Genomic DNA, 22637 nt, shown 5'->3' with positions numbered 1-22637 from the left:
ACCACCCAGAGGAACAAGGGAGCTTAAGCAGAATGAACACATTAGCGAGACAGTATGATTAGTCTGATAACGCACGCTAAAGCCTGCTTTGAAATGTGTCTAAAGGCAGCGATGACATTGTCACAAAGCGTCTGATAACTCAGCTCCGCATACAGTGGAACACAAGTTTTCTGTATGTGTGAGAGCGTGTGCGAGCTAGCTGTAAGCACCAGTGGCTGTGCGATGGTCCGTATCTGCTTCTGTTGTTGAATCCCAAATGAGGGACTGGAGTACAAACGCATACCATTTGCTTTAGCTGCACAAATCAAGCTTGGCTAAGAAATGAAACCGTCGCGTGCAGCAGCTGAAGGGCTCCACGTCTTCTCATCATGCGTGCACATTTCTCTGCGTGTAGATGTTACTATTAAGCCAACATATATGCTGCAAACAAAAAGAACAGCTTTCAAAAGCCAAAAAATCATATTCTGATAGCATAAGGTTAAGAGTACTGTCAGCTCAAAAGGTTTAATGTTGGATGCAGCCATAGACTTTATATAAAAGATGGTCTTAGCTTCCAGGTGTGAAAAGTAAAGCCAGTGCAGAAATGCCTTTAACCCGTATTTTTCTTAGTGACTAGCAGGAGGCGACTCCTGTGGCTTCAAAAGCACACAAAGTTGTGTAGACATCTATGGGAAAATTGCTCTCAGCCTCCTTATTCTGACCTCAGTGACCACTGTCGTCATGAGTTTATGGAGTTTATGGTAGTTTCAAGTCTGAGTACAGCATGAAGTTAATTTTGCATGGTTTCAGCATTAGAGTCAGAAAGGAGGTTATGTTCAATGGCTCATAACATATGCGACTGACAAGTTGCTTGCCAATGACTGTACGATATCCCTTGGTTTCAGTCAGATCTGCTCACACTCATGATGTCTGGTTACAAAATGCTAAAATGGTCAAAATGACAGCAACAGCAAACAAAACACCTAGCTTGAAGTTTCACAGTGGGACTTTGGAAACCAATGGAGGACGTCACAGTGACAATGCCCATATAGCTTGGGCTGGATCAGGTGACCCAGAATCCTCCCTTAACTATGCTGCAATAGGTCTAGGCTTCTGGGGTCTTCCCATGATGCACTGAATGTTTCTTGTTCACTCACCTTTTGTGCTTACACACCACTCTGAATTTAATCATTACTTATTATTAATCTCTGGCTCTCTTCCTCACTGTTTTGTTTTTTCGCCTTGTTTTCCTTCCTTTTCATCACAGCAGAATACCGCTCTTCCAAGAGCCTGTTTCTTCCAGAGGTTTCTTCCTGTTAAAACTGAGTTTTTCCTTTCCACTGTTGCCAAGCGCCTGCTCATAACAGGTTGTTTGATTGCTAGGGTTTTCTCTGTATTACTGTAGTGTCTTTACCTTAGAATATAAAGCACTTTGAGGAGACTGTCTTTCTGATTTAGTGCTATATAAATAAAAATGAACTGAATCTTTTATATACACTCTCTTGATCCAATTCAGTCATGACAGTAGCTTTTCAAGTAATGTTGAGAAGAATTCAGAGCTGACCTCCATGTTTAAAACAGCTTACAATAGATGAGTGTTTGGAAAAGGCCCGGGTTTTATAAAGAGGGCTAAAAAAAAAATTTTTTTAAGAAGGGCTAGAAAATCAGAGTTGTGCATTACCAGCAAAGTGTGGACAAGTTTGTGAACCTAAAGCAGATGATAATGCTACACAACACATCACAACTGCCAAAAAAGGCTACACAATCTGACAAGCCATATCCCAGTCTCTCCTTCACCACAGGGAGCAATTAAGAGATGGATCACAGTGTTGTGGGTTTCAAAATATTAGCTTCCAGAACAAGTTATCATGACACTTGGAGACTTCACAAGATAGCTTATGATGTTACTTACTTGGAAAAATACTGAGAGTATGTTCTTCTGGTGTCCCTCAGAAAGTGTTTTGAGCCAACTGCAACAGCAGAGCCCATATATAAACATCTATCTTTATTCAAAGTTATGCTCTGAGGCAAATATCCCCTTTGGGGTTACATCAGGAAGGGCATCCGGTGTAAAACTCCAACTGCCAAATCAAACATGCGGAGCTACCCTCTGTGGTAAGGACAAGAGAGCAAATCTATTTCCAGTATTTTTACAGTATGTCGCTCATACTGAAAACGTTTTCGAATTAAGCTTGCGCTAATTATTGTGATTTTATGTATCTGAACAAGCAAAAAAGTGACCCTAGGTGAAAGTGGCTCTTAGTAAAGATAATGACACGTCATCTTCATTGTCATAATTTAAACAAAAACCAAAGTCACATTGAAAAAGGAAGTATTGCTCTACATTTATCACACCATCTTACCTGTAAAATTATAATTGAAGTGCAACAGTTGAAGGCTCATTCATAAATAATGACCAATTTCTTCAACAGAAAAGCTTGTATGGGACCGGAAGTGGACCTTTTTAATAGGATAATGGTCCTAAGCACAGCAAATCCACCGAGGAATGGCTCAAAAAGAAGAAATGGTTATGAAAGGGTCTAGTCAAAGCCCAGATTTGAATCCCATTTAGAGTCTCTGTTATACTGGATTTTACAGGGATTTGCAATATCCTGCTCATAAGTTACCACAGCATTATACACATTAGTACACACATGTGTCTGCAGTGAAGGTGCTGAGTCGCTCAGACTCAGGATAGGCTGGACAAGATTAGAAAGAAAAAATGACAGTGGCGGCATCGATCCAGCATTATGAAGACGTTAAAAAAGAAATCCACACATGATAATCAGGAACAAAGAAACAGGGGCGATTCTGATTCTAGGATCAAACTTTTACCAGCCCCTTTTCACCATTGTAAACCTCAAGTCAACTACACGTCACAATCATGCTTTCAAGAACAACCATTGTAGGATAATTCAGAAGAATAACACAGATTTCAAAATAATACTGCAGTTTTACGGTGGATGCTTTTGGTATGAAACCTGAGGCAAAGGATCAATGGTGATGGTTGTTCAGAAGTAAGCTGAAGAACTATCTGTGCTGTTGCAGATAAGAGGAGAAATATGCACAGGATCACCGAATCATCAACCAGTTAGAGTAGCATTATTCAGTACAGACATAACAATAACACTGCCACCTCCTACACCTGGACTAGAAGAAACTGGTAAGAGAGCTGCTTTTACAAGGCTTTCAAATTCATGTATTATATCCATTACAGTGCAGACTCAACACACGTCATCGCGCACACCAGTCCGTGTAGTGCCAGCCATCATGTTCAAGCCATGTTCAATGAGTCCTGTTAAATGCCAAAATTCTCACTAATGAGTGTCCACTGACATTTTTAAACGTGCTACATAAAACATGTAAGAAATGCATGTTAAAATTCTGTGTTCTGACATTCACACACAGACACATTGTATTCAAATAGCACAACAGTAATTTCAGTTATTATTACAATAGCAGGCTGTGGCCACACGTTTGATAACAGTATAACACACTGCCCAGTCATGTGAAATCATTATCGGTGAATGTGGTCAAACAGAAGCTACCTTGGCTTTACACTGTGGTGCTAACGTTGACCACATGTCCATCGCTGCCTGCTTCTTTTTGCTGTCTGTCCTCCTCTCCGAGTCTTTATACTGTCAAATGTAAAAGTAACAGTGGGACAGACTTTACAACCCAATAAAGTTTCTAACAATATTGTAAATGAAGATATACTACAGGCTGTAGTTTACAGGTAAAGTCGATTTAGCTCACTCTTACCTGGATTGGGAGCTGTAAACAACCACTGAAGGACAATTAGACCAGAACAGGAAAACTTTAACAAACTAAGACAGAGTACATTAGTCCTTGGCTATCAACTAGTTATACATCAGCAGCCTAGAGGCTCAGAAGGTTAAAATTTGCTAAAAAAATCTTGAGTTATCTCGCTCAGGGGTGTTCACAGAAGTACACAGAAGCTGTGTGCCAAAACCTAGGCCGCATCCTTCGGAGGACCCGGCCTTCGCAGTCTACTTGGGCCGGGTCCTTCGAAGACCGAGAAGGCCGGAAGTGCGAGGCTGTGAAATGGGACAGTCTATCCTACAGATTTGCGTCACCGCTGTCTTGGTGGAGTTTAATAAATTCAGCTGTCTGCTCCTTGCTATCTAAAATATAACAGGACACTGGCGTAAATTGTCGATCATCTCACACTTCTGCTTAATCAGTTTTCTGTTTGACGTTTATTCAGCTGTGTGAAAATCCCGGAGGAACCCACCCGGTGGATTAATAAAGTTTTATTTAATCTAATAACTTTGATCTCAGCCAAACCAATTTACTCTGGAACAAATAAAACACAGAAAAAAGCCAAACAATTACATTTTTAAGTTATCGAAGTGACTTATATATCATGTTTAACCTGAGTAGCGAAGACAGCGGGCATCTGAAAACAATGAAGCCGGGATTCTGCTGCTCTCGCCGGCTCGAGTGACCATTGAACCCCCCGGCTAGCTATCGAGCGGGTGGGTAACAGGCGTCTCCGAAAACGTCGGCGTACTTTTGCAAATATGCGATGTCTTGACAAACCAAGCAGATATTTGAAGTTTACACAGCTACTTTCTCACCTGAAAATATGTTAATAGTTTATTTTGTGACCCAGAAAGATTAATAAGAGTAATATTAAAACTTAGTAGCGGCCACCATTGTTGGAAACTGGAATTGGCTGGGCTATGAATTCTGGGATATGGTGGGCCACGAAGGACACACCTGACCCATCCTTCAAATTCGGGGAAATGAAGGACGCATTTGAAGGAGTCGACAAATTGGGACAGCCTTCGTCGCCTGGCTGTGACGTAATCGGCCTTCAAATGCAGCCTCCGAAGGATGCAGCCTACGTTTTGGGACACAGCTAGAGAGATAATAAGGGGATGGGGAACAGGTGGGAACACAGCTGGGACAAATAAGACCTAACGAGACAAGGGGAAGCAAAACTAGATACACTGCACACAGGACAGGGACTTTCACAATAAAACAGAAAACAGCATGGAATGCAGACATGACAACACAAACTTGACAACATGAACAAGAAGACAAAAAACATGTGAGACTAACACAGAAGACCTAAGTAAAACACAACTAGACTAAACTTAAGGAAACCAAATGATAATCCTTTTACTCAACATATTTAAAGGGATAACTTAAGAACTCAAAATGTAAACTGAAAATGCTGGGTCAGAGATCGTGACGCTACACCAACGTAGTCAAGTAATCAATAAACAATAACAGGTACTATTTATTACTATCAAGTTACAGTATTACAGTACTATCTATTTATTTATAATGGACAGATTTCTTTAATTTTCTACAGCAGCATTTCTCTCATGTAAAAAAAACAGAGACAATACTGTTGAAACTGCACTTATTTTCATGTTAAATGGGATTAAATGTGTAGCAAAACATTTTTATGCTAACAGAAAGGGGAATGTCATTTGTTATGTGGCCCATGATGTAAACGCGTTGGACATCGCTGATCTAACTGATGTAGCTAATGTCTTTGACACGATTCAGAGAGCAAATATACTCCAGTACACTTTTTAAGTTCTGTAAATCTGTACTGAAATGACCTCTTCATACTTTATGCAATGCAAGTTTTATTCATCGCTGCGGAAGCACACAATGCCTCTGTGTGAGTGCACTGCGACATCATGACATCAAGACATCAAGACATCAAGACATTAAAACCTGTTCTGTCTTCAGTGGAAAGGTTGGCGAAAAATATAATATTAGAAGACGATGTCAGAAAATAATATTAAAATGCATTACTACTGCGACTGTTACAGTCATTTTTAGGGGTGCTATGTTGAAATTTATGGGAGCTCGAGTACCTCAAAAACGGGTCTAAACTTGGCAATGAGCGGAAATATTTAGAGAACGTCACGTTAAGTGAGACGGTTTGCAGAAGCAGACTGTAAAATTCATCAAAGCTTTACAGAAAATCAGTTCCACATTGTGTAGCCTTTATCGAGCAATGTAGTCTGAATAATTTAATCCTGTGTTATTTAGAAAATGTGACTGTGGCCTCTAATTCCTCTGCAATGAGTGATTATATTCCACCTAGGTGAATTCAACAAAACATCAGCAAATGAATGAATGTGAAAAGAGCCATAGAGGGGGTTGGGGTGGGGGGTAGTGTGGAGAATAACCAATGATGGGATGAAAGAGAAGCTGAAACGCTGCAGATGAACAGGAGCAACAGTCCCATCTCTGTGTCTCTGCAATTATTTGACACAACAAGAAGAAAACACTTTCACCTTGCTTGTTCTCTGGCTTCCATTTACTGGCTTGCGCGCGCGCGCACACACACACAGGAGCACACACGCACATGCTGAAACTTTCAAAGGTCTAAAGTTCCTAGTTAGCCGTAGCATTAGCTGGCTCCCCTGGCTGTAATTACAGATGCTTCCAGAAACAGACAAAAAAAAAGGAGGAAGCTCGAAAGAAGCGCGGCCTTTTAGCCCAGTGTGCTGTTACACCTGTGTTGTGAGCGTGGGTGCGTGTGGCGTGTGAGTGATATAGATCAAGCGAGGATTAAACGGAGAGCAAAGAAGCCCGGTCATCCTTTGAGCGGCTGCTGCGTTTAAAAGTCACCCGCCACCCACTCTCTCTCTCTGATTGCCATCATCCTTTTTTTTCCCTTACTTACTCCCCATCTCTCTCCCTTCATCCCCGCCCCCCGTCCTCATCTCTTTTTTGCGCTCCTCTTTCTCTGCGTAATTGCTGCTGCATTTTGCTTCGCAGTCGTGTCTAACATCGCAGGAATCTGATTTTGTCACAGATCAAAAGCAAAAAAAAGAAAGGAAAAAAAAACATAGTAAGAACTTAGTAAGTGAAACAAAACAAACTGACAAAAAAATGAAAGGAGAAAAAAAAGGATAATTTGCCTCATTTCAAATGCGCAGCAACCTTGACTTAAGCACAAAAGTTAAGATAGCTGATTTGATTTGTGTCTGAAAGCAAGAAAAAAAATAATAAATGGAGAAAAGTTTTTATTTTAACGCCTAATTAGCTTCTTCTTCTCTTTTTTTTTCAGGCAGCTCTCAGAGGAGATTTTAATTATGATTTGGCATCAGTCTGCGTTTATGGGATAAAATGGATGTTGTTGATCAAGGCTCTGTTGGAAGGAGGTAGAGATGGAGGGAGATTCGAGCAAACGAGGGAAGGAAAGAGATTCCGGAGCTGGTCAAAAACGCGCCATCCTCAGCTACTTGCTGACAAGCCACGCGAGCCGGGACCCCACGCTGAAAACGGGGCCGCCTTGCTTCCCACAGAATTTTCCCTAAAAAAATAAAAAATTTAAAAACCAAAACATCTTTACAGAAATGTCAGTTTTGCTTATTTTTCTATTGTCAGTTGATGCAATGATTCAACTGCTGGCAGCAGATGAAAGGCCTTTCATTTGCTGTGTGAAGCACTGCACGTCTGATCTCTGGGCTTTCTGTTTCTAGTCTGTTGGAAATAAATTAGAGATAAACAAATACTGAGCTACTATGTAGTCAGCAGCATTAAGCTGGAATCAAAGTTATGCTGAAATATGTGGCAAAATCCCCACACATCACATCTTAACCAGAGGAAGGAATTTATGGTAGGAAACAAATGATAAGGACGTCTGCAAAATGTGAGGAATAAATAAATCCCCCCAAAACAACAACTATATTTTAGTCAACATTTTAACTTGAGCAGTGGGACACTAAAAGTGGCTTCCTGGCAGGGCTCATTCATTTTATATAATTGTATATTAACAGTAAAAGTGTGGGTCTGTGTGAAATAAGTCCCTCCTAATTTCTTGATATGAAACAGAAGAGTCGACTCGTGGAGATGCCTTTGATGTTGGTGTTTTTCCTTTGGGGATTGGTTATGTCATGTACTGAACGTGTGACAGGCAGCATGTGAACCCAAATGCCGAATTAGGAAGACAGAAGGAATTAGGAAGCTGTACCTGGGCCAGGAGACCAGGAATCCACAGAATCTTCCAAACGGCCCAAAAATCTTCAGGGAAACTCAAAACAAGGTGTCACACAATTGCAAGGGCCAACGTGACAAAAGACAAGGGGAGACTTGGATCAAGATAACAATGGGAGAAGTAATAAGTACAATATTAAAGACACGCAAGGGAGGCAGGGATAGACAGGAAGTCAAGGAGTTGAATATAAACCAAACTGTGACCATGAACAGAACTAGATGTAAATATAAGACCAGAGAATATATATATAAAGAAACCCACCAGGAAATGTCATTATTGGAAAAGTACCAAGAACCAAAACCCCAAATAAATCTAAAGTAAACTAATGCTCAGCCATACCAACAGGGTTTGTTTTTGTATAGTGGAGCGGAACAAAGTAGAAATAAAGTACAACATTGGTTGGTAATGAGAATACTTGCTGGTAGAGTCCACATTGTTATTGCTCCTTCTCAGGTTTGCTGCCCAGCGTGACATCTGTGTTAGTCCCACCCGTGGCAGTTATTGGCCAATTAACAGTCTGGCACTCATTGGACAGTTTTTCAACCGAGAAACTGCTGTTTCGCCCAACACTGCCAGGCAAATCAAGCGTTGTGATGACATAGCAAAACCCAGGCATTTGTCAAAATTGGGGGTAAAATGCACACGTTGTAATGCTGGATCACGCAAGAGCCCGAGATGAAAGAAAAAAAGCTCAAACAAACAAAACCAGCAGGTATAAGAACAGATTGATCCGTACACCAAACAGCTCCCATTAGGAATCCATTAGCTGGGTAGGTTCTTCTTTCTGACAGACAGAGAGCTGCATTTAAATACCTACAATCCCTATAAACAAAAACACACTGTGAATTGCCATCAGTCATATTTAAAATACATATTCAGTGAATGCGTCCCAGTCACATAACAGGGAACTGTTTTAAAAGTTATTTATATATGTACACTTTTCAAAGAATTAGTGTTACTTGTGTCACTCTCTAAAGCAACAGAGAAATAAACATTTCTAGTATGTAGTGTATGCATTGCAGCCAACCCACCACGAGCCCTACTGGAGTGCAAAATATTAGAGTTGCATGATTTTCATAAAATGTATTAAAAAGAAGGCACCGCGTTCTTTTTGCATAGGTTGTATATGACGTATTACTAAACCTTGAATTACGTGCTTATTGTGCATGTTTTGAGTGATGGCACGTGTTTTTGTTGTGGGTGTTTAAGATTGTCATTCTATATTTGTCTGAGGAAGAGCTTTGTGTGCTGAGTGTTACACAGCAGATAAAATCCTTAAATCGGAGCTGTTCAGTGTTGTAATGAAACCAAGGAGAATTATTCTCCAACTGTGCAGTTCCCCGAAAAAGTTCAGCTTTTTTTTAACTCATTGTTTTAATGTTTATAGTAGTGTGTAAATGTCGTGAAACACCCATCATTTCTTTATATATATTTTTGATAGGAAAATATAACACATAGATCCAGGATTATTGAACGTTGTACAAGCCCACGCGAAAATACATTATCTAGGGCAAAAACTGAGTTTGTACAATTTTAATGAGCTTTAAAATCAATTTTTGGCATGAACGTCTTTATTCTTCAACACAGCCTGAACTCTCTTCTACAGCATTCTTGTGAAATCTTTAGGTAGTCTTCAGGAATGGATCTCTGGGCATCTTAAAGGACATTCAAAGTTCTTCTTTGGATGGTGGCTACCTTTACATTAATAATGTTGAGGTTTGGGCTTTGGGGAGGCCAATGCATGACTGACAGGGTTCCAATCTGTGTCTTTCTTTCCAAGTATGTTTTCACTGCACCGGTTTGAATGGTTTTGAATGGTGGCACAAACTTTGCATTCATATTTTCATCTATTTTGACAAAATCCCCAACAATGGTTGAAATCTGACACTCACCTTTGGTTGTAGACACATTTACTTTTGTACGGTTCTCCTGATCTCTTCAATACATACTCATGACAATTTGGGGAGGGGGGGGGGGGGATAACATAAAATAGAAATTTCAAATTTTCATTCATCACTCTAGAAGACCTCTTACCACTGATTTCTTACTTTCACTGATTTCATAATTTAAGATTTTCTCCATTTTCCTCAACCTTGAGAACGGTTTTCTATCAGCCAACATTCCACTAAGACCGTTTCTCATGAGGCTTTGTCAAACAGTAGATGGATCAATTAAAGAACCAGATGCATATCTCAGGTCCTGTGTCCGGTCTTTTTTCCCTATTTCTTAACAACATGAGTTTCAGATACTTTGTCCTGAACTTGCCCAGTTTCCTTGGTGATCTTTGCTAAGCTTTTTGTTGTATGTTGACACAAAACTGGTTCATCCTTTGAGCTGAGTGCAGTTTTTATGCTTGAATGGTTCATATGTCAGTGGCTTAACAAAAAAAAAAATTCCTGTGAAAATGGTCATGTATGTCGAAAAAAATAAATAAATCTGAGTGACCTTCAGAAAGCCTTGAGAACTAATGATCAAGACCTCTTAAAAATAAAGAAAATGCAAAAGACCTTTGCACTGCACTATCTGTACAACTACATCTTTTCTGCTTGGGTTTCATCTCAGCACTCTAGTTAATGCAGGCTATAACGCTGTAAAAGTTGTATTTGTCATTGGATTACATAATTCTTTGAAAGGTAAATGCATATTTATATGAAAGCAGTGGTAACTCACTGTACTCCTAAGGCTATAATTTGTTTACCAGCATCTTTACCTGCTGTGAATCTACCCTTTTCATATTCATAAGAAGGTTGGAGGTGACGCATGAAATCATTTTGAATGTTAATGACCTGTCACTCTTATTCAGTAGTATAAAGCATATAAATACAAAAACCCCCCCCCAAAAAACACAGTGTGCCCTCTGGTTCATGCTGTTGATTGTGTTGTTTTTGTCACACAGTGAGGTAGTAAACTATGACGAATAAATTTTAAAAATGTAACCTTCACCTCAAGGCTTTAAAACTGATTTTACATTTAGAAACAGTCGATCAATATGAGCAGGAAAAAATGATGTGGCTAACAGCTTGACAAGATGTGAATGACTCAGGTATTCTTAGGATGAGCCATGAACTCTGTATCACACTAGTATCACATCAAGCTGCGTAAGACCGTAAGAGTTAGCAGAAAGGATGTACGCACATAGGCACGGACATATGCGGTAACTGGAGCAGAAGAGTATCATCTGTGTAACCACATCCTTGTCCTCGGAGTGGAGAGAGGGAACCCGATATCCATCGTCCTGTAAAACTCCCCAGTCATCACTAATATGGGCAGGAATATCCCATTTAATATGCACAAGGGGACCGCAAAGGTCAGAGCAGGGGGGCCCGGGGTGAAGAAATGCTGCAAAAAATTCTTGCAGATAAAACAAAAATGATGCTTGGAGCACAGAGCGGCTATGCTTTCTCCTTTATGGTGCAAATGAACTTCCTGACTCCAAATCTCTCAGGGCTGCAAGTCATGAGAAGACAACCCAAAGACTTTGATTTGACTGTCAGTTAGAAAAGAAATACATGTCTTTCCATGCAAATGGTCACCTGGCAACAACTGTCACCATTTGAGAGAGCTTAATCGGTGGTGGTGGATGGGGTGGGGATAATGATGGTGTCCCATATGTATCATTTGCGAAAGCCTGATGATCATCGTCTGAGATATTACAAACAACGACGCGCATAATTAAAGCTGTGTCTGTGGAGACTCACCTTCAGGTAGCCAATTAGTTTTATATTGTTTGTTTTGTATTACTATTTAATTTAAGTATTAAAGTATTCAGGCAATTTGTGATTTGAAAAGGAGAAAACATATTATTATATTATTATATTATATTTATATTGCTGTTTGAAGATCTGCTTTAAATCAGCCACAGCAGCCAGGGGTCTTTGAAGTAACATACAAGGCCGACACTGCCGATAGAGATGATTTGTCAAGTTTCAGGGGAGCTGACCTTCAGCATTGAACGGCATCGATTAGACAGAAGCAAGTGTGCACGCGCGCACACGCACGAGCGCCCAGCACGCCGAGCTTCCGATATGCATTCATGAGCGCTCGTCTATGAATACATACCAAATCTCCCACACAAGGGTGCACACGCATGTATACATCACATGGGGCAGTGAGACATGAAAACAGAGCAGTGCTCCTCTGCATGAGGCCAAGATGAGCAGAGCAATCAATCAAAGTGTGCGTGAGGGTCCCTAAAAAAAAAAAAAAAAAAAAAAAAAAAAAAAAATATATATATATATATATATATATATATATATATATATATATATATATATATAATTTATTTTTATTTTTTTTAAAGTACATCCTTTGATTCCTACTGTTCAGCCAGTGCAAAATGAGATTAAGAACACAAGGGTCCAATGCTGCCACCTATACACACCATGGAGTAGTGCGCCTGGACACCCGCTGTAATGCATTTGCGCCGCCAGGTGACGCACTCCTGTCACTGACTCTCTCCCTCCTTCTCCCTCTCTCTCGGTCTCTCTCTCTCCTCTTTGGGATGCCGGAGTCTGACTGCAGCTCTCCTCTCATTCATGTTGAGCGCTGCTCTCGTGTGCGCACGGAACTGCAGAGCTGAGCTTTTGGAACCGTTGCTGCAGCTGCTGCTGCTGTTGCTGTGTGACCAGTCCCGGCGGGAATGGAAACATCTTCTGCTGCAACATCCTAAATCTATATTTACATTTTTTTTAAAAAAGAAAGAAAAAGAAATGCCATGCAGCACGAATGCAGAGGACGGTTTGATCAGTAAGTACAGCCAAACTTTTCGTGGTTGATAGTCATCTCTCAACTCGTCTCGGAACCCTTTCTCCCTCTCTCTCTCTTTTTTTGTCTTCTCCTACATCCGAAATGTTGGTGACATTCCTTCTCCCTCTCCGACCCTTCTCTCCTTGTCGCCCTTCGTACCCTTCTTGCCGATGCCTCTCTCCCGACTTCCACTCTAACCGGAGCACACATGGACCACTCAGTGCTGCGGGGGGATCGGGGTTTGTGTTTCTCTCATTTTTGCGCTTTGGAGGGGAAGCAGCCAAACGCACGCTGAGGTTGCACATGGACTATCTGAAGGTCTTTTCTTTTTCTGGCTTTTGGTGGGATTGCTCAAGTTGTTGAAGGTGAATGATTACATTACTTCACTGGCGAGGAGCTGCTGCGGATTTTTCTTTTTTTCTTGGATGCAAAGTGGCAGCATGAATGAGGCAGTTATAGTGCAAAGATGCGCGGCGGTGTTTTATGTCCAGCATGTCACAGCTTTTAATGTTGCTGTGGTGCGTAGTGAGGACGGCAGGAGTCTGATAGGAACGCTGTCGCAATGTAATAGTGGTGCCGTTTAGAAGAGCGATCAGTCACCGAAACCTCTGCTGAGCACAGCCGGCTCACCAGAAAATTGTACCGGACTTTTTAAAGATAATTTTTTTTATTTCGTGGCCTGTTGTGATTTATCATGACGATTGTTTGCTGAAAACTTGTGATGTCGCTCAAGACACGAAATCAACTTGGAAACACGCGGAGAGTGCGCGTGCACGCTTGCATGCATGCAAGGTCTCATATGTTTGGTTGTTGTGTATGCGCCTAGACGCAAAATGTAAATGTTTGACCTATGAATCCGAGAGCTCGTGGGTGTTGTTTGCTTCCACGGCTGTGTGTGTGTTTGTGAGATATGAGTGGATTTGCAGATTTTGTGTTCCTGTGTGTTTGTCCCATACCCTCCCACATATAAAAATATATATCCAGGCGGACACACACGCACGCCCATAGCGTCATCATTTTTGGAGGCACGTCAAACGTGCTCTGACAGTTTTGTGTCACCTTATGAATTTTTGACTTGAAATGCGTAGGTGAGGCAGACAGGCTGATTTTGAGAGACTTACGGGCATCAAGCCACCAGTTTGCCTGCCAAGCACACAGAAAAAGGAGGGGGGATATATCTCTTTAGGGTGTGTGTGTGTGTGTGTGTGTGTGTGTGTGTGTGTGTGTGAGAGAGAGAGAGAGATGTCAGCCTTCTCTGCATATTCCATCCTCATCTCCCTCCCTCTCTCTCTACTTATCTCTCTCAAGGGTAAGCTTGTGAGCATGAGTGTGTGTTTGTGTGTGTGATGATTTGGGTGCTATGTGGAGAGATGCAAAGAGATGAAGGGAAATAGAAAGAGAGAGAGACCCCCTTTCTTAAGTGTGCGTCTGTGTGTCATGTTGCGCCTGTGCTGGGACCCGTCGATAAAGCAGGAAACCCTAAGCATCACTTCCACTCCGGGGCCGAGGCGTGACATCCAATGTGACTAAGTGACTGGGGAAAATATTAGTTCCTGGTTGCACCCGGAGAAACGCAGTGGGGTTTTTGTTGTTCTTGTGCTTTTTTTTCAAAGGTTTTTAGGCCAAAATGAGTCACAATCAGACTCCGGCGACAGCGGTGCTGGATGTGCTTTGAGGTGCTTGCAACCTAATTACCTGGTTTATTCTTGGAGTCTTTTATTATTAAATTGTTCATAGAGGGTATGATATTCTCTCCCCCTGCTCATTATGCATCCTGTTTCTACCTACAATAGATGTTCTGTGGGTAAGCAGTGTTGTAGTCGCATCGAAGTGGACTTCTAGGATTTCTCATGTGGCTTTTTAAAAACAACTCCATACAAAAAAAAACTTGTCAAAAGTTAGTTCGACATTTAATTAACACTTTCTTTGTGGGTGATGTGTCACACGTGCCTGTAAGCAGGTACTTTTCTGTCATTTTAACCTCTTTTTTTAAACGCTAAAACTGTAATATACTAAAGCTTTGGACTCATTTTTGAAATTGCAGTATCCCTTTGAGGTTAATTAACTGAAATTAATCAAAGTAATTAAGTAATTACCGCATAGTACTTTTTAATAAGGGGTATTTCGATGAGCAGCCTCATTTTGGGTTCGTGGATGCGACTTAATTATGTATGCCTCTGCTTTTTTTGGCGCTTCCTTGACATTGAATCACTATAACCATCTTAGACGCCTGCCTGTAATTCGGAGATGGTTTTGTTTGGGTGAAAGCAGCAGCCACCGCAGGGAATCTGTGTGTGTAGGAGGGTCAGGTAGTGGTGGTGTGGCGGAAGGGCTGCTGGAGCCCTGTCTTTACTCTCAACCCTCAGATCCCGGCTGAGATGAGAGCCGCGGACAATCGACAGTGCACCCTGCGGTCCGTACCTCGAGTGCTTTTAACAAATAAGGCCAGGGGGAGAGGGGGCGAGCAGAACTGCAATAAAGCAGACTGATAAAGTAGTCTGAACTCAGTCGGTGTGACAAACACTCACAGGAAGGGTGGGCTATAGTAACGTGTCCGCATGATGCAATGAAAATGGCATTTAGCCGACGGTTTGTTTTTTATTTTATTCCTGTCGCTTTTAGAGATCTCCATTTAAATACTGTATGTGCAGCTCCGGTGGGAGCCGAATTGCCGACCCAGCGGTGTTAGAGCTGCGCGCTCTCTCCTGTTGAGCTGCTGATGACTATACTGCCAAGAAAAGTGATATTGTGTGTCAGAATACCAGTCTGAATGCAACAAACAACACATTTTTTTCCTTCCACTGCTTGAAAGGCAGTTTGTCTCCCTAGTTTAGCTTATGCATGTGGCTCGGATAACTCAGTGACAGACTAGAGCGCCAAATACGGTTTATCAGAGCAACATTCCCACCAGGTCACATACTTGATTACAACCAAAAGCAGTCAGCCGACGATGGGATTTTCCCTCCGCTTGCTGCCTATACTTAGCTGTCAGTCGTTCCAATAAGGAGATCTGTTTTTAAAATAATAACTTTACTGTTTTGTTATGTGTGAGCCCAGATAACCAAGTGCAGGACACCTTCAGAGTGGTGGAGTTCAGTGGTTCCACTGAAAACCTCTCGATCAGAACAGAGCAGCGTGGCCGTGCGAAGGACGGGTCGTGGTTGCCCATCTGTCAGTCACTGTTTCAAAGAAAGAGGATTGAATGATCTCAGAATGAGAGGAACATTAGAAAAAGGAGCTTTCATCGTTTATGTTTAGCCAAAGCTTTATGATTAGTGCTCATTAATATGAAGCATTTAGTAAGAATTTAAGAATGTATTTTTACTTCTTTTTTTTTTAACTATCAGCCACTGACAAAGTGTTTACTGCACCCAATTTTAGGCTGAACAACAACAACAAAAAATCAGACCTGGGAAGGATGCAAGAAGAAACGATTGGAGCAAAAGAGAGAGAGAGAGAGATGGAGAGAAGCGATGGGGCTTTTAAGTTCCCCGCATCTTTTTGATGCAGCCTCTGTGCTGAAAGGCCATGGCAGATCAAACGGGGCAGGCAGATTGAAGTAGTTCCTCTTGTAAGGGGGAAGAGACGCTCCGACGCCGTGCAGATGCGACAGGTAACCGCGAGACGGAGGTGGGAGCCACTTTCGCACGCTGCGTAATTGGAAGCGCTCGCTTCCCCAGTTGAAAATAAGACTTGCAAAGGAGTTTTTTGATTGTCGTTAGCATCGGCGTTTGGAATTTTCAAGCGAGACGAGCGGCAAGTGGGTGGGCGGGGGGGAAGTTATTTCCTATCCGGGTGAGAGCGAGGATAGTTCTGCCGCTGTTTTGTCAGCAATTAAAAGAATTTCAGCATCCCAATTTCTTGTGCTGCTGCTGCTCCAGACCACGCAGCTTGTATTTGTTGTCCCAAATGGCCAATTTCTGCCTTATGTTCTGTGCTGTCTGAACAGTTGAGGCAGCAAAATAATCTCTCTCTGTGTGTGTGTGTGTGTCTTTGTGAGGGTGTGCACGACCCCTATCTCCATGTGCAGCCAAACAAAATCCCTGAACTTCCTGTTCTTATGCAGCATCAATCCAATCAGCATATCCCCATATTTCCCATACTCAGAAAAGTGTGTCTGGGAAATACACACACACACATTTGAATATCCTCCCTTAACCCTCCTTTCTCTCCTTGTATATATTTAGTGCTGGGCCAAGGTCAAAGTTGGAGTGCTTCATTCTTGTTTTTTCCGTACATGGCTTTCAGATGCAGATCTGTCTTCTGTTATCTGTAATCCTGGTTAGACTTTCCCTGGGCTATGGGGACGTGTGGGAGGAAGGTACAGCAGGGAAATGATAAAAAGGAGCAGAGGAAAAAAAGGATGACAGAAGGAAGGATAAGGCGGCTACAAATCTGTGACTTTTCGGGCATTGCACCTTGAATATTTAACTTTAACAGACATCAGTATGAGGACTTGACGCGCTATAAAAGGTTCCACTGTGATTAAAAAAACAAGAGAGAAACTAGATGGAAGGGGTTTGTCTTATAGGTTTGTCTTATTCATCTGAAATCAACCCCCCCTCCCTCGTCCCCGCCAGCAATAGGCGAGCTTTAGTGATAAAGTACTCCTTTTCTTTGCCAGAGTGGGAGGAAACTGTACTATATGAAAGTCGAAACTCACAATCCACACAGTGTGACATAAAATAAATATCCAAAAAACAGATACAACACCTTTCCCTACATGGAGCTCTTGCTCGGTGTTTATGAAGCAGTTTGAATTTTGCTCTTGAGCTTTATCGCTTCCTTTGGAGAGAGAAGAGAACGTAGGTGACATCAGAGAGAATCAGTAACAGCAGGCAGGGACCGATTTCGTTTTTTAAGTTGCTATAGTGGCACCATGAAAGTGTTTGTTGAAAAAGGAGAGAGAGAAAAAGCTCACAAGGATGGGCTTTAGGAGGGCTCACTGAGGTGTGCAGAGGTGAGCGGATAGGTGAAAACGGTAATGTACAGTGTGCTCGTCTGGGGCTTGGTGAAGGGAGGGGGGAGTAAGCGGGTATAAGAGGCCGGAGAAATTAGAATGTTGTTGAGGTGAAGAGGTCAGATGCAAAGGTAACGGCGGGTGTTACACTTCTCTCTGTCTTGCTTTCAGACAATTTTCAGGTAAAGCACTTCACAGTTGCAGAGAGGAAATTGAAAACAATAAAGTGGGTTTCAAGCAGAGCACCGGGAAATGAGGAAGTAGCCACAAGGCCCTGAAGAATCTTTCAAATTAGGCAAGTTGTTTTTGTTCCTTCATATATCATGCTGTCTGAAGATGAACAAGTATGTCTGGCAGCTTTTCAACTCGGTATGTAATCTAATGGAGCAAACTCTCAAAACACACTGAATCATAGCTGGTGGCACACTCTGTTCTGCCCCCCTTAAAAAAAAAAAAAAAAATTATATATATATATATATATATATATATATATATATATATATATTAGGGGTGCAACGATACTCGTATCGATATCGAACCGTTCGATACAGTGCTTTCGGTTCGGTACGCATATGTATCGAACGATACAACATTTTTAATTTATTTTATCAACTTTCCTTCTGATGATGCTGTCTGTGTTGAGCGCTCAGTGGATCTGCGCTCGACAGTGCAGCCTAGGCGGAGTAGTCGAACACAGATTCACTGAGCGCAGGGCAAGCTAGCGAGACAGAAGCTAGGCTAGTTGCAACATGGCAAATTGAACCTCCCCCACCCTCATTCAGATCTGGCGTTTGGAACTATTTTGGTTTTCATGTGATGTATGACCCTGAAGGTAAGCCTGTCATGGACAAAAGTAAAACAGTATGTTGGATGTGCCAGCAATGCTCAATTGGTGGGAACTAGTGTGTTAGCGCAGTTAGCTCGTTAATGTGTTGACGTCTTCCAGCCCCACTCATGAGGTGATCCGCGGTAGCTCGTTAACGGAGATTTGCCGTGTTGTGACGTTAATGTCATTTCAGATTTACGCTGACAGCACTAGTGGGAACACAACCAATATGACTGCACATTTACTCCGACATCATCCTAGTGCAAAGACAAGTGGAAGCAGAGAAAAACAACAAGCAGCATGCTACAAACTTTACCCGAGTCATTTAGACAGCCGTTAGCACACGATTCTCCTTATGGGGACCTGATATGTTTAATATGCTGCTGAGAATATAGCCCAGAAGAAGCGTATAGTATAGCTTTTATTTTGGAAAGAGACATTTCTCCATAATAAACTCTCTTTTCCAAAGATGAGTGATTCCTCAATCAGATACAGGGCTCGCAAAATCGCTAGCCCGACGGGGCTTTTTTCCAGTCGGGCTACCAAAATCTATCTCTGCCCTGCCCGTCGGCCTATCCTAGGAAGGAAAAATATATGTCAATGCTTTTGCATTCTTTTGGAAATGTAGCTGGGTAATTATGTCATTGGCATCGGCCACTGTCAATATGTGACATACTGAAATCACGTTTGAATTTGCGCTTGTTTTTTGCTTTCACTTTGCAATCGCGTGAACTGTGTATAGAGAGCGACAGTACTGATTGGTGAGTGATGATAATTTGCGCACCAATTCCTCTGACATCGTCTTATCAATCGTTAGCTTACTATGCAAACATGACAAGTGAAATCTCCCGCAGCTTAAACATGTGAGAGGTTGATCGCGCAGAGAATCGCTGAGCGTTATGTTAGTGCGTGTGTAAAAGCAGCAGGATATATATTTTAGTTCTGCTGAGCCAAATAAGACAGGTCAGCGTGAAGAAGTGACAGCCAAAGAAAAGCTTACCACAAAACGGAAAGGTTATGACAAATCAGACTATAAGGAAAAAAGAAAGTGCAGCTTTATGGTTTCATGGACAAAAGAATTTCTGTGGCTGCAATATGACGAGCTAAATAACCAGGGCTGCACATAAGTGGTCCGCAGGTGCGCATTCGCTGTCAAAATAAAAACCCGCACAAGATAAGAAGTTGCAACGCGTGTTTGCGTACATAAGATTTTCAGGAGGACAGACATTTGTTTAGAACTCTTAAAGATGTCGAAGAAGCTCCTTTAAGCAGTTACTGTGATGTTCCTCCACCTCCAAAGAAATGTCAGAAGGAGTCCGAACCACAAAAGAAGCGCGTATTCTCTGAAAAGTGGTTGCAGGAGGTGAGCTGGCTTCAAACAAATGATGAACGCACAGAGATGTGGTGCAGAATGTGCCGTGAAAATTTAATAAATGACAAATTAATAAAAAGGCATGAACATTTTTTTTGTATCGAAAAAATATCGAACCGTGACACCAAAGTATCGAACCGAACCGAACCGTGAATTTTGTGTATCGTTGCACCCCTAATATATATATATATATATATATATATATACACACACACACACACACACACACACTGGGGCAAAAAAGTATTTAGTCAGCCACCGATTGTGCAAGTTCCCCCACTTAAAATGATGACAGAGGTCAGTAATTTGCACCAGAGGTACACTTCAACTGTGAGAGACAGAATGTGAAAAAAAAAAATCCATGAATTCACATGGTAGGATTTGTAAAGAATTTATTCGTAAATCAGGGTGGAAAATAAGTATTTGGTCAATAACAAAAATACAACTCAATACTTTGTAACATAACCTTTGTTGGCAATAACAGAGGTCAAACGTTTACTATAGGTCTTTACCAGGTTTGCACACACAGTAGCTGGTATTTTGGCCCATTCCTCCATGCAGATCTTCTCAAGAGCAGTGATGTTTTGGGGCTGTCGCCGAGCAACACAGACTTTCAACTCCCGCCACAGATTTTCTATGGGGTTGAGGTCTGGAGACTGGCTAGGCCACTCCAGGACTTTCAAATGCTTCTTACGGAGCCACTCCTTTGTTGCCCGGGCGGTGTGTTTTGGATCATTGTCATGTTGGAAGACCCAGCCTCGTTTCATCTTCAAAGTTCTCACTGATGGAAGGAGGTTTTGGCTCAAAATCTCACGATACTTGGCCCCATTCATTCTGTCCTTAACACGGATCAGTCGTCCTGTCCCCTTGGCAGAAAAACAGCCCCATAGCATGATGTTTCCACCCCCATGCTTCACAGTAGGTATGGTGTTCTTGGGATGCAACTCAGTATTCTTCTTCCTCCAAACACGACGAGTTGAGTTTATACCAAAAAGTTCTACTTTGGTTTCATCTGACCACATGACATTCTCCCAATCCTCTGCTGTATCATCCATGTGCTCTCTGGCAAACTTCAGACGGGCCTGGACATGCACTGGCTTCAGCAGCGGAACACGTCTGGCACTGCGGGATTTGATTCCCTGCCGTTGTAGTGTGTTACTGATGGTGACCTTTGTTACTTTGGTCCCAGCTCTCTGCAGGTCATTCACCAGGTCCCCCCGTGTGGTTCTGGGATCTTTGCTCACCGTTCTCATGATCATTTTGACCCCACGGGATGAGATCTTGCGTGGAGCCCCAGATCGAGGGAGATTATCAGTGGTCTTGTATGTCTTCCATTTTCTGATGATTGCTCCCACAGTTGATTTTTTCACACCAAGCTGCTTGCCTATTGTAGATTCACTCTTCCCAGTCTGGTGCAGGTCTACAATTCTTTTCCTGGTGTCCTTCGAAAGCTCTTTGGTCTTGGCCATGGCGGAGTTTGGAGTCTGACTGGTTGAGGCTGTGGACAGGTGTCTTTTATACAGATGATGAGGTCAAACAGGTGCCATTCATACAGGTAACGAGTGGGGGACAGAAAAGCTTCTTACAGAAGACGTTACAGGTCTGTGAGAGCCAGGGATTTTCCTTGTTTGAGGTGACCAAATACTTATTTTCCACCCTGATTTACGAATAAATTCTTTACAAATCCTACCATGTGAATTCATGGATTTTTTTTCACATTCTGTCTCTCACAGTTGAAGTGTACCTCTGGTGCAAATTACTGACCTCTGTCATCATTTTAAGTGGGGGAACTTGCACAATCGGTGGCTGACTAAATACTTTTTTGCCCCACTGTATATATATATATATATATATATATATATATATATATATATATATATATATCAGGGAAAGAAGAAGAGTAATTACAGAGGGCGGAACAACAGAGCATCAGAGCATCAGCAGAGCAGAGTCTTGGAGAAAAAAAATGCAGATGAGTTTTAAAGAAAGTGAGAAAAAAGTGAGTGTGTAATTTCACACACATCCACTCAGGGCTTTAACACACAAACATTTCCCCAAGCATGTTATTTATTATCGATATTGTCGCAATTACTTAATGTCAGCAGATTAGACATGAATCCCTCTAAGCAACAAAGCTGGTTATAAGCTAACATTATGCTAGCTAATGTTAGCTTTGAGTTAAAAAGTAATACTTTCCCTGTGACGAACAGTTTGATAAAATTCTCACATTTTGTGAGAGTTTATTCGCTAAGTGTCTGAGTTCAACGACGTTAGAGCCACTCCACATTTCAAAGAAAGTTTCATTAACGCTAGCTAACAGAGGCTAACAGCAGCACTTACCAACAGAACAGTTCAGGATACAATAACTCACTCAAGTATCACTGTTACTGGACAGAAGTGAGTTTCACTGACTGATCAACTCATATTGGACTCCTTTCACAAGGTTTTACGGCTTCTTCCAGAGTAAATAAACATGTACATGGAAATGATATTAGGCTTCCATCTGTATCTAAGCTTTTAAGATTCAAGTGTGACACCATACGGAGTTACACTCTTCCAGGATTGGGAGCATGCAGCCCATGGGTTGGAACAGGCCCAGAATGACATGGGTGACTCATTTGATAAATCACGTTTTTCCGTCTTTGGTGATTTGGATCACAAGACTTATTGTCGTAAGTCAGTATCCGTCTGCTGATCACTTTCTTGTGATGGCCTCATGCTTCTTTACTCGAGTGCAGCTTCAGAAGATTTTAAGTTA

The 22637-nt window shown here is 41.8% G+C and overlaps 1 protein-coding gene across 3 annotated transcripts in view; it reads left to right on the top strand.

The window, feature by feature from the left end:
• Positions 1–12494: 12494 nt before the first annotated feature.
• LOC146494956 (plexin-A1-like) overlaps positions 12495–22637 on the top strand; it is a 306263-nt gene continuing 296120 nt past the window's right edge. For 2 of the 3 annotated variants that reach the window (XM_085145283.1, XM_085145280.1), the window contains exon 1: positions 12495–12721. The gene's annotated coding sequence lies outside the window, so the exon portion shown is untranslated. The other variant, XM_085145281.1, reaches the window with a different exon arrangement.

Source organism: Neolamprologus multifasciatus, chromosome 20 (genome assembly GCF_963576455.1).
Source record: "Neolamprologus multifasciatus chromosome 20, fNeoMul1.2, whole genome shotgun sequence".
Taxonomy (NCBI): domain Eukaryota; kingdom Metazoa; phylum Chordata; class Actinopteri; order Cichliformes; family Cichlidae; genus Neolamprologus; species Neolamprologus multifasciatus.
The sequence above is the reverse complement of the archived record's forward strand: the minus strand, read 5'-3'. Positions and strand labels throughout refer to the sequence as shown.